Source organism: Kogia breviceps, chromosome 12, assembly GCF_026419965.1.
Source record: "Kogia breviceps isolate mKogBre1 chromosome 12, mKogBre1 haplotype 1, whole genome shotgun sequence".
NCBI lineage: Eukaryota > Metazoa > Chordata > Mammalia > Artiodactyla > Physeteridae > Kogia > Kogia breviceps.
In genome coordinates this window covers 89,060,121-89,073,938 of record NC_081321.1, presented here as the reverse complement: position 1 = coordinate 89,073,938, position 13,818 = coordinate 89,060,121, and the positions used below count along the sequence as shown (strand labels likewise).

At 42.4% G+C, this 13,818-nt stretch overlaps 1 protein-coding gene across 4 annotated transcripts in view; it reads left to right on the top strand.

The window, feature by feature from the left end:
- Window positions 1-13,818, top strand: part of BPIFC (BPI fold containing family C) — a 56,218-nt gene that overhangs the window by 4,675 nt on the left and 37,725 nt on the right. For 2 of the 4 annotated variants that reach the window (XM_059080393.2, XM_067010056.1), the window contains exon 4: window positions 8,307-8,401. The exons of 1 other annotated variant lie outside the window; for it this stretch is intronic. The gene's annotated coding sequence lies outside the window, so the exon portion shown is untranslated. Of the gene's footprint in view, window positions 1-6,539; window positions 6,600-8,306; window positions 8,402-13,818 lie in introns of all 4 variants that reach the window. One more of the 4 variants, XM_067010058.1, reaches the window with a different exon arrangement.

Below are 13,818 nucleotides of genomic sequence, written 5' to 3'. Positions count from 1 at the left end.
TACTGTTTCTGTACGTAACTGTCTATGTCTGTATTAAGCTAGGCATGAGTTCATTCTGATGTTTTCAACTCTAATCCATTACCACATGGATCAGTTCTGGCCTCCTCCCTTGCTCATCTGTAACCTCTGGCCTCCACCATCTACCATCCATTTACTTAATTGTTCAATTTCAGTGGACAGGTATAGTGGTTTCAGAATTGTGAACCCATACCCCTGTGGGAAACGACATTATTAACTAGGGTACAGTGCTTAAACAACAGTTCCTGTTGCCTTTAGTCTTACACACTCCATTCACTCCTGAAGTTATGTAAGTCAGTACCTTATTCCCCCACCCACTTCAGCAAGGTTGTTTTGCACATTTGTACTACATTTCGATTCTTTTGGCACATTCTGCATACCATCCAGGATCCCTCAATCTCCTAAGTGATTTTTTTACATATATTAAGGTTTACTCTTTGTTCTGTAAAGTTCTGTGGGTTTCAACAAATGCTTAATATCTTGTTTCACCATTATGATATCAGACAGAATACTTTCAGCAACCTAAAATACCCTTTGTGCTTCAACCTCCTCTACCACTACAAACCCCTGGAAATCACTGACCTCTTTACCATCTCTTTGAGTTTTGCTTTTTTCCAGAATATCATATAATTGGAATCAATTATGTATGTAGCATTTTATGGGTTCATGACATGCTTCTTTCACTTAGCAATATGCATGTAAAATTAATCCATGTCTTTTTGTGGCTTCATAGCTCATTTCTTTTTAATGCCAGATAGCATTCCACTGTATGGATGTACCACAGTTTATTCATTCATCTATTGAAGGACATCTTGGTTGCTTCCATTTGGGGGCAATTATGTGTAAAGCTGCTAGAAACATTTGTGTGTGTGCAGGTTTTTATGTGGACCTAAGTTTTCATATCAGTAGGAGAAACACCTAGGAATACTACTGCTATGTCATATGGTAAGACTAGGTTTAGTTTTGTAAGAAAGTACCAAACTTTTCCAAAGTGGAAAACATTTTTCATTCCCATCAGCAATGAATGAGAGCTCCTACTGCTTTGTATCCTCACCATCAGTTTGTATTGTCAGGTTTTTTTTTAAATTTAGCCATTCTAAGAGGTGTATAGTTGTATGTCATTGTTTTAATTTGCAATTTCTAATGGCAATGCCAAGCATCTTTTCATATGCTTGTATGCCATCTATATATCTTCTCTGGTGAGGTGTCTGTTCAGATCTTCTGCCCACTTTTAATTAGGCTGTTTGTTTTCTTATTGTTGAGTTTCCTAGTTTTCTGAATGTAAATCAAATTTTGGTGCATGACAAAAACCCTTTATAATCTAGCTAGAAACCTCTTTCTTCAGTCTGCCCAGTGATCCCTGAAGACTACTCACACTGCACTACTCCAAAAAGCCTCTCCCCCTCCCCTTTATATCCTCTTGCACCAAGTCAGTTTGCCTCTGTGCTTTTACACATGCTTATCCTTCTACCTGGAAACCTTTCCTATTCTTCTTCTTCTTCTTCTTCTTCTTTTTTTTTTGCAGTACGCAGGCCTCTCACTGCTGTGGCCTCTCCCGTTGTGGAGCACAGGCTCAGCAGCCATGGCTCACGGGCCCAGCCACTCCGCGGCATGTGGGATCTTCCCGGACCGGGGCACGAACCCACGTCTCCTGCATCGGCAGGTGGACTCTCAACCACTGCGCCACCAGGGAAGCCCCCTACCCTTCTTTTAAGCAGAATGTGTTGCTCCTTCCTTTTGCACTGAGAGCACTTGGAACATCCTTTTCAATGTTAACCATCCCATCATAGTGCAATTATTTGTGCACCAGGCTTTCTCCAATCCTAGGTTACAAGTTTCTCAAGGGGAAAAGGCAGGTCTTATCCATCTTCAACAACACTCAACCCCCAGCTCCAATGTGAGGACTGGTCAAGCAAGATTCAGAATAACATAAAGATATCCATGCTTATCTCTGAGTTCTGTCTCTACCAGAGAAAGTAAGGTTGGCCTTAGTTTCGGTGTTTTCTTACAAATCCAATCCATTTTCTTGAATCTTGAGCTTTAATCTACATACCAATAGTTCTTGCCCTTTAGGGCGTCTCAGAATTACCTGGAGGGCTTTTTAAAACACAGACTGTTGGGCTTCCCTGGTGGCGCAGTGGTTGAGGGTCCGCCTGCCGGTGCGGGGGACGCGGGTTCGTGCCCTGGTCCGGGGGGATCCCACGTGCCGCGGAGCGGCTGGGCCCGTGGGCCGTGGCCGCTGGGCCTGTGCGTCCGGAGCCTGTGCTCCGCGGCGGGAGGGGCCGCGGCGGTGGGAGGCCCGCATACCGCAAAAAAAAAAACAGACTGTTGAATCCCATCTCCTCCAGAGTTTCTAATTTAGCAAGTCTGGACCGGAGCTTGAGAATTTGCATTTCTAATGATTTCCAGGTGATGCTACTATGAAACCACACTTTGGGAACCACTGGTTTATACCGTGTGTTCTTGCTGTGGTTGTTCTGGGTTTTTCTAACACTTAGAAAAGACTTTTGAGGTAGCTGTGCTTGGTGAGAAGTTGAAATGGGCTTTTAAAAATGTTGTGAGTTGAAATTAGAACCATACAAGTTAGAAAAAAAAATCTTCAGTAGTTGTTGAAATGATTAAGACTCTATCCATGGACCAAATGAAGATGTCTGGAATGTATTGAAAGAAAGAAATAAAAGTATCCTTGGAAAGCAAACTAAGAGGAGGCGCACAGGAGATAGGGACAAAGTAGGTGGGGGACATTAAGGGTTTTCACAGTTTGATCTGTAAACTTCAGTATTGTTTGAATCTTTTACCAAGAGAATGTTATTCACATATTTATTGGGTAATTAACAAAAGTATTATTAGGAATACTAGAATCTGATCCTTAGAAAGAGTGACATTTTCTACTGCAAGAGCTAGATAGAATACTTTAATATGCTTTATTTTCTCGGTTCTCAATAAAGGCCTATCGAGGAACATTTGGCATAGTCCAGAGACATTTTTGTTACCACTCAGGTAAGAGAGGGTGGTGCTAACATCAGGGTATAGACCAGGGATGCTGCTAAACATCCTACAATACACAGGACAGCCCCCTAAATCAAAGAATGATATGACCAAAATATCAATAGCACCAAGGTAGAGAAATCCTTGTCTGGTGGAATTGGGCTCACACCAGTGATTCTCAGACATTTCAGAGATGTATCACACTATCTTGTTTGCTTGGTTCCACAATATTTCTCATGTCTCATAAAAGTTATATGAAAGTACATTTAAATTTTAGCATGAATTTAAATTCACTTTGAACTGCAAAAAATAAAAAACAACTCCCTTTTAAATAACCAACAATAAGTGAAGGTTCAGTGGGTAAGTGGGGTTGTTTATTTTTCAAAACCAGGAGGGAGTCACTGCCATAAACCATTCCAGAGTGTGATTGGTGGGAGAGGCCATGGTCTGAGTCAGTCATCAGTGTCCAGCCGGAAATGTCATCACACAGACATCAGGGGAGTATGGCCTGGGACCGAGCTGGGAAGAGAGGGAGAAATGCTGCCAGGCAATAGGGGATTCTGCCAGATGTCTCCCTAGCCCTTCCGGAGCGAACTGTAGAATCACTCCTCTCTCTCAAGAGCCACACTAATTCCAGGCAGTTTCCTCTGGTCAGTAATAAACTAGCAATTTCAAACAAATACATATATCTATGTTACTCAGATACAATTAGCAGCTCAGAAAACCAGATGTGTTGCCTACCGACAACATCCTTCTCTCTCCTCACCTTCCACATCCCCTAGACTGTGGGTTGCCCTTTTGTGACCTTCCTAAAAAAGGCAGCTTAGCATAGTGGTTAAGAGCCTCCCAGAGGTAACTTAACCATAAAAGTAATCTTAACCATAGTGGTTCGTAGACTCCCAGAAATGGAACACCTGGGTCCTGAATCCTGGTTCCACAAGCTAGCTGTGATGCCTAAACTTAGGCAAAATTACTTAACCTCTCGGTTTCCTCATCTATAAAATGGAGATAATATTATTACACAGTCTTGGTGGGGATTTTTTTTTTTTTTTTTTTTGCGGTACGTGGGCCTCTCACTGTTGTGGCCTCTCCGGTTGTGGAGCCCGGGCTCTGGACGCGCAGGCTCAGCGGCCATGGCTCACGGACCCAGCCACTCCGCAGCACGTGGGATCTCTCAACCACTGTGCCACCGGGGAAGCCCTTGGTGGGGATTTAATGAGTTCAGATACAGATGATGCCCAGAGCATAACAAACATTCAATAAATGTTAGCTCTTATTTTTCTCTACCTCTTATATCCCTCTTCAGGGTTTCCTTTTAACCAGATTTCATCCACACAAAATGTTAGGGGATGGTTAGGGATGGGAACTCACAGTATCTTTTGCCCTAAAACTGCTTTATCTGGCTCACCCCACCCCGTATACACAGAATCCCTGATCCCTCGCACTTTGGACTCCCACAAAAAATAACAATTTGTTTCCAAGCTCAGAAAAAGTCTTATATACAGATAGCATCTTTCTATACAGGAATAGCCCAGACATTCTAGAAACCAAGAACTAGGATGCTCCATTCCTGTATCTTGACATCTTTCTTTAATGAAGATTCTAGCTAGTTGATTATAATTTTTCTTTTGGAGTATTAATTAAAGGTGCACCTTGATCTGCAGAGACTAATGTACTGTCAGCCGTTAATAAGTGAAATAATTAATCTTGCATTCTAGATTGTCTTCGTGGGTAGGCTGGATAAGTAGGAGTTCCCAGCAAATCTTTAGTTAAATCTGAAAAACTAAAATAAATAACGCAACTGGACATAGTGCTGCTAGCTTTTGTTGTTTTTAATGACAAATTTGGCAAATTTACCCGAAAACAATTCCTTGAACAGAAAGTAAGGCTTGAGTTGATTTCTAAGGCCGCTTTCAAATAAAATAAAACAGACCAGCTGTAATCTCTTCTTCTGTCTTTGTTTCTTAAACTTCAGTTATCTGAGCACGTTTTCCCAAAATTATCCTGTGTCCCACATGAGCTGTACTAATTATTTTTCGCCATAAGTCAACCCAAATCTTAAAGTGTATGTGAATTTGTTTGAAAGGGAAAGCTATATAAAGGGAAAGGTTTTGTTAATTTCCAAATAGAGGGTAAATGTAAAAAGTAAATATCATGAAAATTAAACTTTGTACAGTTGTTTAAAATATCTTTTAAATTATTCATTGAAAATAGTAATGGGGAAATACAAGTAATAATGCATCTAATTTATTGACACTGTAGGAAAAATTTAATATGTGCTAGTTCACTTAGTTTAATTTTTATAATGACTCTTCAAAGTAAATGTGATCCCCACTTTTACAGAAGATTCTCTGAAACCCAAAGGAAAGAAGTAAATTGCCCAAGATCCCAGAGTTGGGGTGGGCAGTGCAGGTCCATGTGAGGCCAGAACTCTCAAGGACTGCAGGATGGGGTTCCCTTCTGCCATTTTAAATCCTCTCCCCTCTCCTTCATCCAGGCCACCCTTCCCAAGATCTCTCCTGAAATCCTGTGCCAAAAGTCCCAAGTACACAACAATGACGAATTTTCACCAAGATGTGGTTGGACTTTCAGGTCTTTTGTGCCAAAAAGAAAAATTAATATTTACATCAGAAAAAAATACTGTTATTTTACAATTTTCAGCTTCCTTTTAAGTCGAGCAGATTCTTATGCAGCTGGTTAATGAGTATGAGATGGAAACAGGAGGCTGGGCGAGAGCTATTTCTGACAGAGCAAAGAAAAGGGGGTGGGAGAGGAGTGGGGGAGCAGGGGAGGAAGGTAGAGGTAAGAAGCTGCTCTGGGGAGGAGAGATGAGTCAGAGACACAGAGAGAGAAGAGGAGAGAAGGTGATGCTGCCACCCAGGGAAGACTCAGAGGAAAGGACATAAATATTTAGATGTACTTTATGAATTTTCTTCCACGTGCTGTGTCATGTCATTCATCTTCTTCCATGTCTGGTTCTGGGGTGTTTTTTTCTAATACATTAAAAATAATCACAATACAACATCAAGTGTTTATCTGTGTATCACCTGAAATTATCCCACACCCCTCCTGTAGCACAAGAACCATGGGAAACTGCCTCAGATGATCTCACCACTTCTGTGGCTTTAATTCCACCTCTAGCATGATGACTTGGAAATTCATATTTCCTGCTGACCTCTCCCGGGAACTCCAGCTACCCACCTGATGCAGCCATTTAGAGGTCTAATATCGTTATTTCTACTCTTGCTACATTCCAGACACACTGGCCCACCTTTGCTGTTCCCTCCACCCTATTTCCTTCAGGGCTTTGCCTGCCTGGCTTCTACTGCTCAGATCTCAGCTCAGATATACCTCCTCAGAGAAGCCTTCCTGGACCATCCTAACAGAAGAAGCACTTCTCCCCCAGTTACATCACCCTACCAATTACAAGACCACCCCATCAACTACATTCCCTTATTTCCTTCATAGCACGTGATAATCTACACATTTTGGTTTGTCTTGTTGTTTGTTTATTTTATATCTCCATCTTCTAGACGATAAACTCCATGTGGATGTGAATTCTGTCTTTTTTACTGAAGAGGAACTTGTACTTTGTAGGTGCCCAGTATTTGTGGATTTAATGAATGAATTAATCTGTGATGACTGAGATGACTGACAATAAATGATTCTATGAGGAGAGTGTCTTCAGGCTCCTATCACCATTGATATGGCCACATACTAATGAATAAAGATTTTATAGCACTTTACAGTTTAAAAGCACACTCTCCTAGGTTATTGCTATGGTCTGAATGTTTGTGTCCCTTCAAAATTCATATGCTGCAATTTTAACCCCAAAGGTGATGGTATTAGTAGGTGGGGTTTGGGGGATTAATGCCTTGTAAAAGAGGCCCCAGAGAGATCCCTAGCTCCTTCCACTATGTGAGGACACAGCTAGTGGATCTGGCTATGAATCAGGACAAGGGTCCTAACCAAGATGTGACCATGCTGGCTCCTTGATCTTGGACTTCCCAGCTTCCAGAACAATGGGCAATAAATCTGCTGTTTATAAGCTATGTCATCTTGGCTTATACATTTAGCTAAGTTTAGACTGGCCTGTGATAGTTTGATAGCAGCCCAAACAGACTAAGACAGTTATCTGTATCTTTTTTCCACCAGCACCTATCAAGGTAGATACTTATTTTATCCCCACTTTACCCTTAAGAAAACTGAGGTTAAACAGGTACATATAATTGGAGGTACGCTAGATGAGAAACCTGAAAAGCTGTCTGAAGTATAGCCAATGCCAAGCAAACATACCTGTTGTTCTAACTAGTTTCCCTGAACTCTCCTGGTATTAGTACCGAAAATCCTACATCCTGGGAAAACCAGGAAGTTGATCACCCTATCTTAAATTGTAAATTTAAGACCTTAGATACTTCATGTAATCAGATCCCTGGCCATCTAAAGTTCAATGACTAAAACATGGGAGATGGGAGTTGGGATGGCATTTAGAGACTAAAGACATCAAGTTCCATAATAGTTGATGAACCCACCTAAACTGATTTCAAAGGAATTCTGGGAGAGGAAGTCATTAATAACCTAAAAAGGAGAAGACACTTAGAGATGCCGTCTGTGGTCCTACGCTGAAAGATAAAGATGGTAGCTAAGTCGGCGTGGCTATCAAGCCTCACGCTTTCAGAATGAATCTGATCCACCAAAAGTCCAAAAGGGCAGTAGTGGCACCACCAACTGCAGGCACCCTGACCGAGGGAAACCGACTTCCTATCCCAGAAAGGCAAGTTCTTCCTTTTCCAATTCAATAAAATTTAACACCTTTTTCAATACATTGGAATTCTTAGCTTAAGCATTCTGGTGAAGTAGCCATAAAAATTTCACAAGTTTGGGCTTCCCTGGTGGCGCAGTGGTTGAGAGTCCTCCTGCCGATGCAGGGGATACGGGTTCGTGTCCCGGTCCGGGAAGATCCCACATGCCGCGGAGCAGCTGGGCCCGTGAGCCATGGCCGCTGAGCCTGCACGTCCGGAGCCTGCGCTCCGCAACGGGAGAGGCCACAACAGTGAGAGGCCCGCGTACCACAAAAAAAAAAAAAAAAAAAAAAAAAATTTCACAAGTTTGTGTGTGTGTGTGTGTTAGGGAGATAATTATTGCATAGGTGGCATTATTTTCTCATCTAGGTAGAGAATGAAGTGTTCATTCAAGTCATTGGGTAATTGAAGTGAAGCAATTATGTGTCACATTTTGAAAGAGGCTTTTTAAAAAATCCACCCCTAGATGATTTAGACTGAATTATCTTGCCTTTGCAGCAGCTGAGTTCAAGCCTCAAGTGGAAAGCACATAGACTTCAAAGACAGAGGGAATCAAAGGTGCTCCCCGGCTTTGGATACTTCCTCTGCTTGAGGTAAGAATCATGAACAAACGTCAGGTCTCTGCCAGTGCACAGTCTCCCAACGGGAGGTACCCTGTTGCTGGAGATGACCCAGATCTGGTAGGAGCCCTTGAACAGCCCCCTGTCACGTATCCTGAATGCTTTTTGTCTGCCTAGGTTTTTCTGTTTTATTTCTTTTTTATGTCACACAGAAGACTAACAGCCCTAAGAAAGAAACAGGAGTTGGTTTGGACTACATGTTTAGTTTTGCATCCTTCAGCAGTGTTAAAAGTGTTGCTCAATAATCTGGACTTATTTTTGCCTCCATTCCAGCAGGGCACCCAGCACAGAAATTTCGCACTTGTCTCTCAACTGGCGTGGTTCAGATTAAGGAACTGCTGTGATCTCTGTGCTTTGGGACCAGGTCTTAAACCATATCAGTGACCTAGATCCTGCCAAGCAAAGGACCTTCCCATCTGCCTGAATTGTTTAACTTGTTGGTGTTAAATATAGAGTTTGAGGGGTGAGGGAAGACTTGGTGTAAATTTTCAGGGCCCTTGTCATTAGAGATCTTGGTATAACATCAGATGTGTGTGCTGAATCCCTTGAGATATTCTCCGGTTCTGCCCATATTCCATACCTGTTGATATAGACTTTTTACCAATGCTATTATTTGTCTTAACTGTTAGGTTGGAATATTCTTATAGACTAGGCTTCTTTAAACCAATTGAATTTACTTTCTCAAACTTTGCCTCTATTTTAAAGGCTACATTTCATTCAGTCATCACTCCTTTTTAATTTTTCCGGAGTCTGTCAAAGCTCTCCTTCATGAGTGGCAATGGTAAGTTGATCTGTCTCAGGAATTTTCTAAGTTGTGCTTGAGTGTTCTTATTTCCGGTCATCAGAATGGCTCAAATAAAAGCCGACTAATTTAGAAGTGTTAGTCTGTCTGGACATTGGTATGGCAATGCAGTGACTTCTGAGGTTTCGAATATTGGAAAGAAACAATTCCCCAGAAGCAACGAAATAGGTAACTTGCTGGCAGGTTTTTAAATCATCTTGGATTCCTTCTTTGAACAGGCAACTTACCCTGCCCTTACTTGTCCACCGAATTACCTAACCTTTTAGGAGTCATCTCCTGGCTTGACAAGTTTCTATTCCTCCCCTGCCCATAAATTATCATCCTACCCAAACAATTCAACTGAAATTTACATACAATCCGTGCATTTAGAGCCCAGTAATTTTATTCACTCATAAAATTTCTAGAGGAAAAATATGTGTTTTCTATGTGCAGTTTTGAGTTCCTTGATCTCCGTCAAAGCAGACCACTTCAGAAACTTCCTTTAACCAAGAAGTGAAAACAGGTTTTTCGCTGCTGGAAGGGAATTTAAAACTCCATTTGTACCCAAGAAAATGCAAAGGGTTTGCACTTTGATGCTTGAAATTTTCCAGATGCTTAATGAACTTTTCCACATATAAGATGGCATCAAGCAACTCTTATTTAAAATTCCTGGATTAAAATGAAAAATCTAGCACTATCAAGTCATTAAATGAAAGAAAACCATAAACACTAGAATTAGGAGCCAGGAGAACAGGTTTGATCCCCAAGAGTCTGACTTACTATGTGATCTTGGACAGGTCATTTGGACTCTCTAAGCTTCTGTGTCCACATGTCTAAAATGGGGAGGATGATAGTATTGTCGTGAGTTTTGTGAATGGTGAAGAAATACAAACTTATTATTTTAATTGTTCTTCCATTCACAAGTAATACCTCTGCTTTGGTTTATTGTGCTTTTTCACTGTAGAAATGGAGAGCTATTTATATGTTGGTTTGGTTTTCTCATTTCCTTCAACATTTTCTAGAACCTTCCTTAGTTCACCAGAATCTTGTAAGCCAGTCAGTTGGTCAGTTAGCAAATATTTATTGATATATGCCAGGCAGAGACATAATTTCTACCTTACTTTGCATACAGTCTAATGGATATAGACTTTTTGGTCTAACATTCTTTCTCATTGCTTTCCACTACTCTGAAAATATTTTCCTCTTTTAAAAAATCTCCCTCTTGTGATAACCTATAATGGAAAATAATCATATATGTATGTATATATATATATATGTATACATATATATATATAAACTGAATTGCTTTGCTGAACACCTGAAACTAACACAATATGGTAAATCAACTATACTTCAATAAAAAATTTCTTTCTTATGCCTCCCTAGGCAGGACACATCCCTTTACAATTCTTTGCCTACAGTGATATTAGCATGACTACACATCAGTATGGCTCACCATTTGTTAAAACGTGGAAATACTTCTATACCAGTTGGTAAATAGCCACTAATCTAAGCCCCAGGAGTGTTCCTCTCACTCCCATAATCCCTTCCATCTCTACCTATCACCCTCTCAGGGACACTGGACCACTCCCAGGACAACTAAAGGATCAAGGAAGGCCTAGAACCGATGGCAACTGGACCTAACTTCTGCATCCGTTCTGCGTATAAGATGTTGATATTACCCTGCCTCCCAGAATGTGGAGGACTTCACGCTTGTTTATCCCACTCCTCACATTTCCTCCGGCCCTCAGATGACTCGTTGCTTGCTCAGAGACCCTCCTCTCCTACTGGAGTTCCTTCCCCTCAGCTCTCACTCTCATTCCTCTGCGCTTTCCTCAGTGTTGTCTTCACCCTGATGCTGCCCAGCTTCTTCCTGTAGATTGTCCTTCAGTACCCAAACCAACTCCATGGAGCTGAGACCTCACACTGAATGCATAAGGCCATAGCACTTTTAAAATATTGAAATACCTCAGTATCTAATGGTAAATAGTCACTACTCAGAGTCCCCCACCCCAACCCCCAGTGTACGCCAGCCACACTGCTGGCCACTCCTCCAAAACTTCCTCTGTGCTGCCCATGATCCGGTACCTAACCCCTCCGATCCTGCTCCAGAACTGTGGCCAACATCTGTTGTGATGGGTGAATGTGCTCCGCTAGTGTAAGTGCTTTGTTAACCACCTCTGCAAAGAACCATAATATAATGTAGAGTGAAATGAGGGCTATTCCTTTACTTATGATTCATTGATTCCTTCTATCAGGACTTACCAGTCACTCACTGTGTCCAAGACACCAAGCAAGCCAGGCTCTAAAACCTCCAAACCTGACGAGGCCTTTGCCCTCATGGCACTTACATTCTGGTAGGGGAGACAGACAATAAGTAAAAAATAAACATAGACGTGTGAATAAATATATATTTTGACTGAGGGTTCAGAAGGAAATGAGATTAGCTTAGGGAAGTCAGAAGTGGCTTCAGAAAGAAGGCTATGGTTACAATGGACCTTAAGGATGCACAGGGTTTCTGCAGGCCTGAGTAAAAGGGAACAGCATAAGCATGGATATTAGTCAGGAAACATGGGGTGCGTTTGGGGATTTGTCTGGACAGGGGTGGGTGGGGGGCGGGATTATACAGAGGAGGCTCCTGAGAGATCAGATGAGAAATGTAAACAGGTTGACTGAGCCAGGCTCTTCTCACACCTGAAGATGGATCTATGTACTACAGAACAGACAAGTCAAGACCCTAGTTCTCAACCTCATGGCCTTCTAGCAAAATGCCCTCATGAGCATTCAGCAGTCTGAGCACAGGCCCACTGTATGAGTGGGGCAGCTTGTGCGCTAGACAAAATGCCAGCACAAGGGATGAATGGAGCCTCCTTTTCTCTCCCCACCAAGCTGGATACACTAGTGTGGGATTTTCCTAGAACACTTTCTTCTGGCCCCACTTTGTGCCAGAGGCTGGTATATCTCCAGAGGGCACCTTTTCTCATTTCACACAAAAGCGCAAGATAGGCTAGCAATAGCCCTACTCGGACACTCCCCCCTGGTCAGACTGCTCTGCTCCTTTCAAATAAATTCTCTGGAGCACCCCTCCATCTGCATTATCCCTTTCCTACCTCTCTGGCCTTACACGAGAGCACACACAAACCCCTTTATCAAACTTCTTGCTTATCTTGGCCAAGCATAGACGCGCTCTCTCTCTCTCTCTCTCTCTCTCTCTCTCTCTCTCTCTCTCTCTCTCTCTCTCTCTCTGTGTGTGTGTGTGTGTGTGTCTCTCACACACACACACCCCTCTTACAATGACCTTTGCCTTCATCTAGACTGCTCCTGAGGCCCAGCCCCTCTATGAATCCTTCCCTGCCCAGCTGGCCTGACTCCTGCTCTGTCTAAATACACAGCTCCTACAGCTTCCTCTTCCCTGACCACACCCACAAATGCTTCCCTGATTTGTTTCATGTTTGTGTGTTAACTCCGTGGGTATCTGTGTGAATGCAGTAAGGATAGCTCACCCAGCTTGTAAACTCCCAGAACTAGAAACAAGGCCTGTAAATGTATTACTCACTCAGCTGTGAGTCTCGTTAAAAGAAACCTATGTCACTGTTGCTGTTGGTACCTCTGCTTCATTCATCAAGAAAATGGAGTGACATTAATTCATCAAGTCCATTAATTCAATAAGTATACATTGAACACTTACTCTGTGTCAAGTTCTAGGAATATAACAGTGAATAAGATGTAGTCTTTCTCCTTGGAAAAGATGTTTGTTAAGTTTTTCCATGTTTCTACTGTGTGCCAGGCATTGTACTAGACTCTGGAGTTATAGAAGTAAGATAGACAGGTAAAGACAATCACATTGCAGGATGGTACATATTAAGATCAAGGACTGCACTGGAGCACTGTGGAACCTCAGAAGGCATACCTGGCCCACTTCATGGTTTCAAGGAAGAGACATTAATTCATTCACTCAATCAATCAGTCAATATTTACCCACTAATTATACTACATAAAAGATGTAGTATAGGGCTTCCCTGGTGGCGCAGTGGTTGAGAGTCCGCCTGCCGATGCGGGGGATACGGGTTCGTGCCCCGGTCCGGGAGGGTCCCACAGGCCGCGGAGCAGCTGGGCCCGTGAGCCATGGCCGCTGAGCCTGTGCGTCCGGAGCCTGTGCTCCGCAATGGGAGAGGCCACAGCAGTGAGAGGCCCGCGTACCGCAAAAAAAAAAAAAAAAAGATGTAGTGTATACTACATCTTATAGTAATTAAGTAATTTATGTTAGTAAATTATACTAACATAAAGATGTTTAAAAATATATATTTACCCATTGCCTACTGTGTGCCAGTCGCTGTTCAAGGTGCTGAAGTGATGAAGTCCTTCACCATGATGCCTAAAAATTCCAGTAGGAGAGACAGAAAACAAATAAGAACTGTAGACTGTACTAGGTGATGACAAGTGCTTTGGAGAAAAGTAAAGCAAAGGAAGCATGGGGAATATCGAGGTCATGGGGGAGGGTGTTTCGTATAGAGTGGTTAGGAAAGGCTTCACTGAGACAACACTCAAGATACCTGAAGAGGGCTTCCCTGGTGGCGCAGTGGTTGGGGGTCCGCCTGCCGATGCAGGG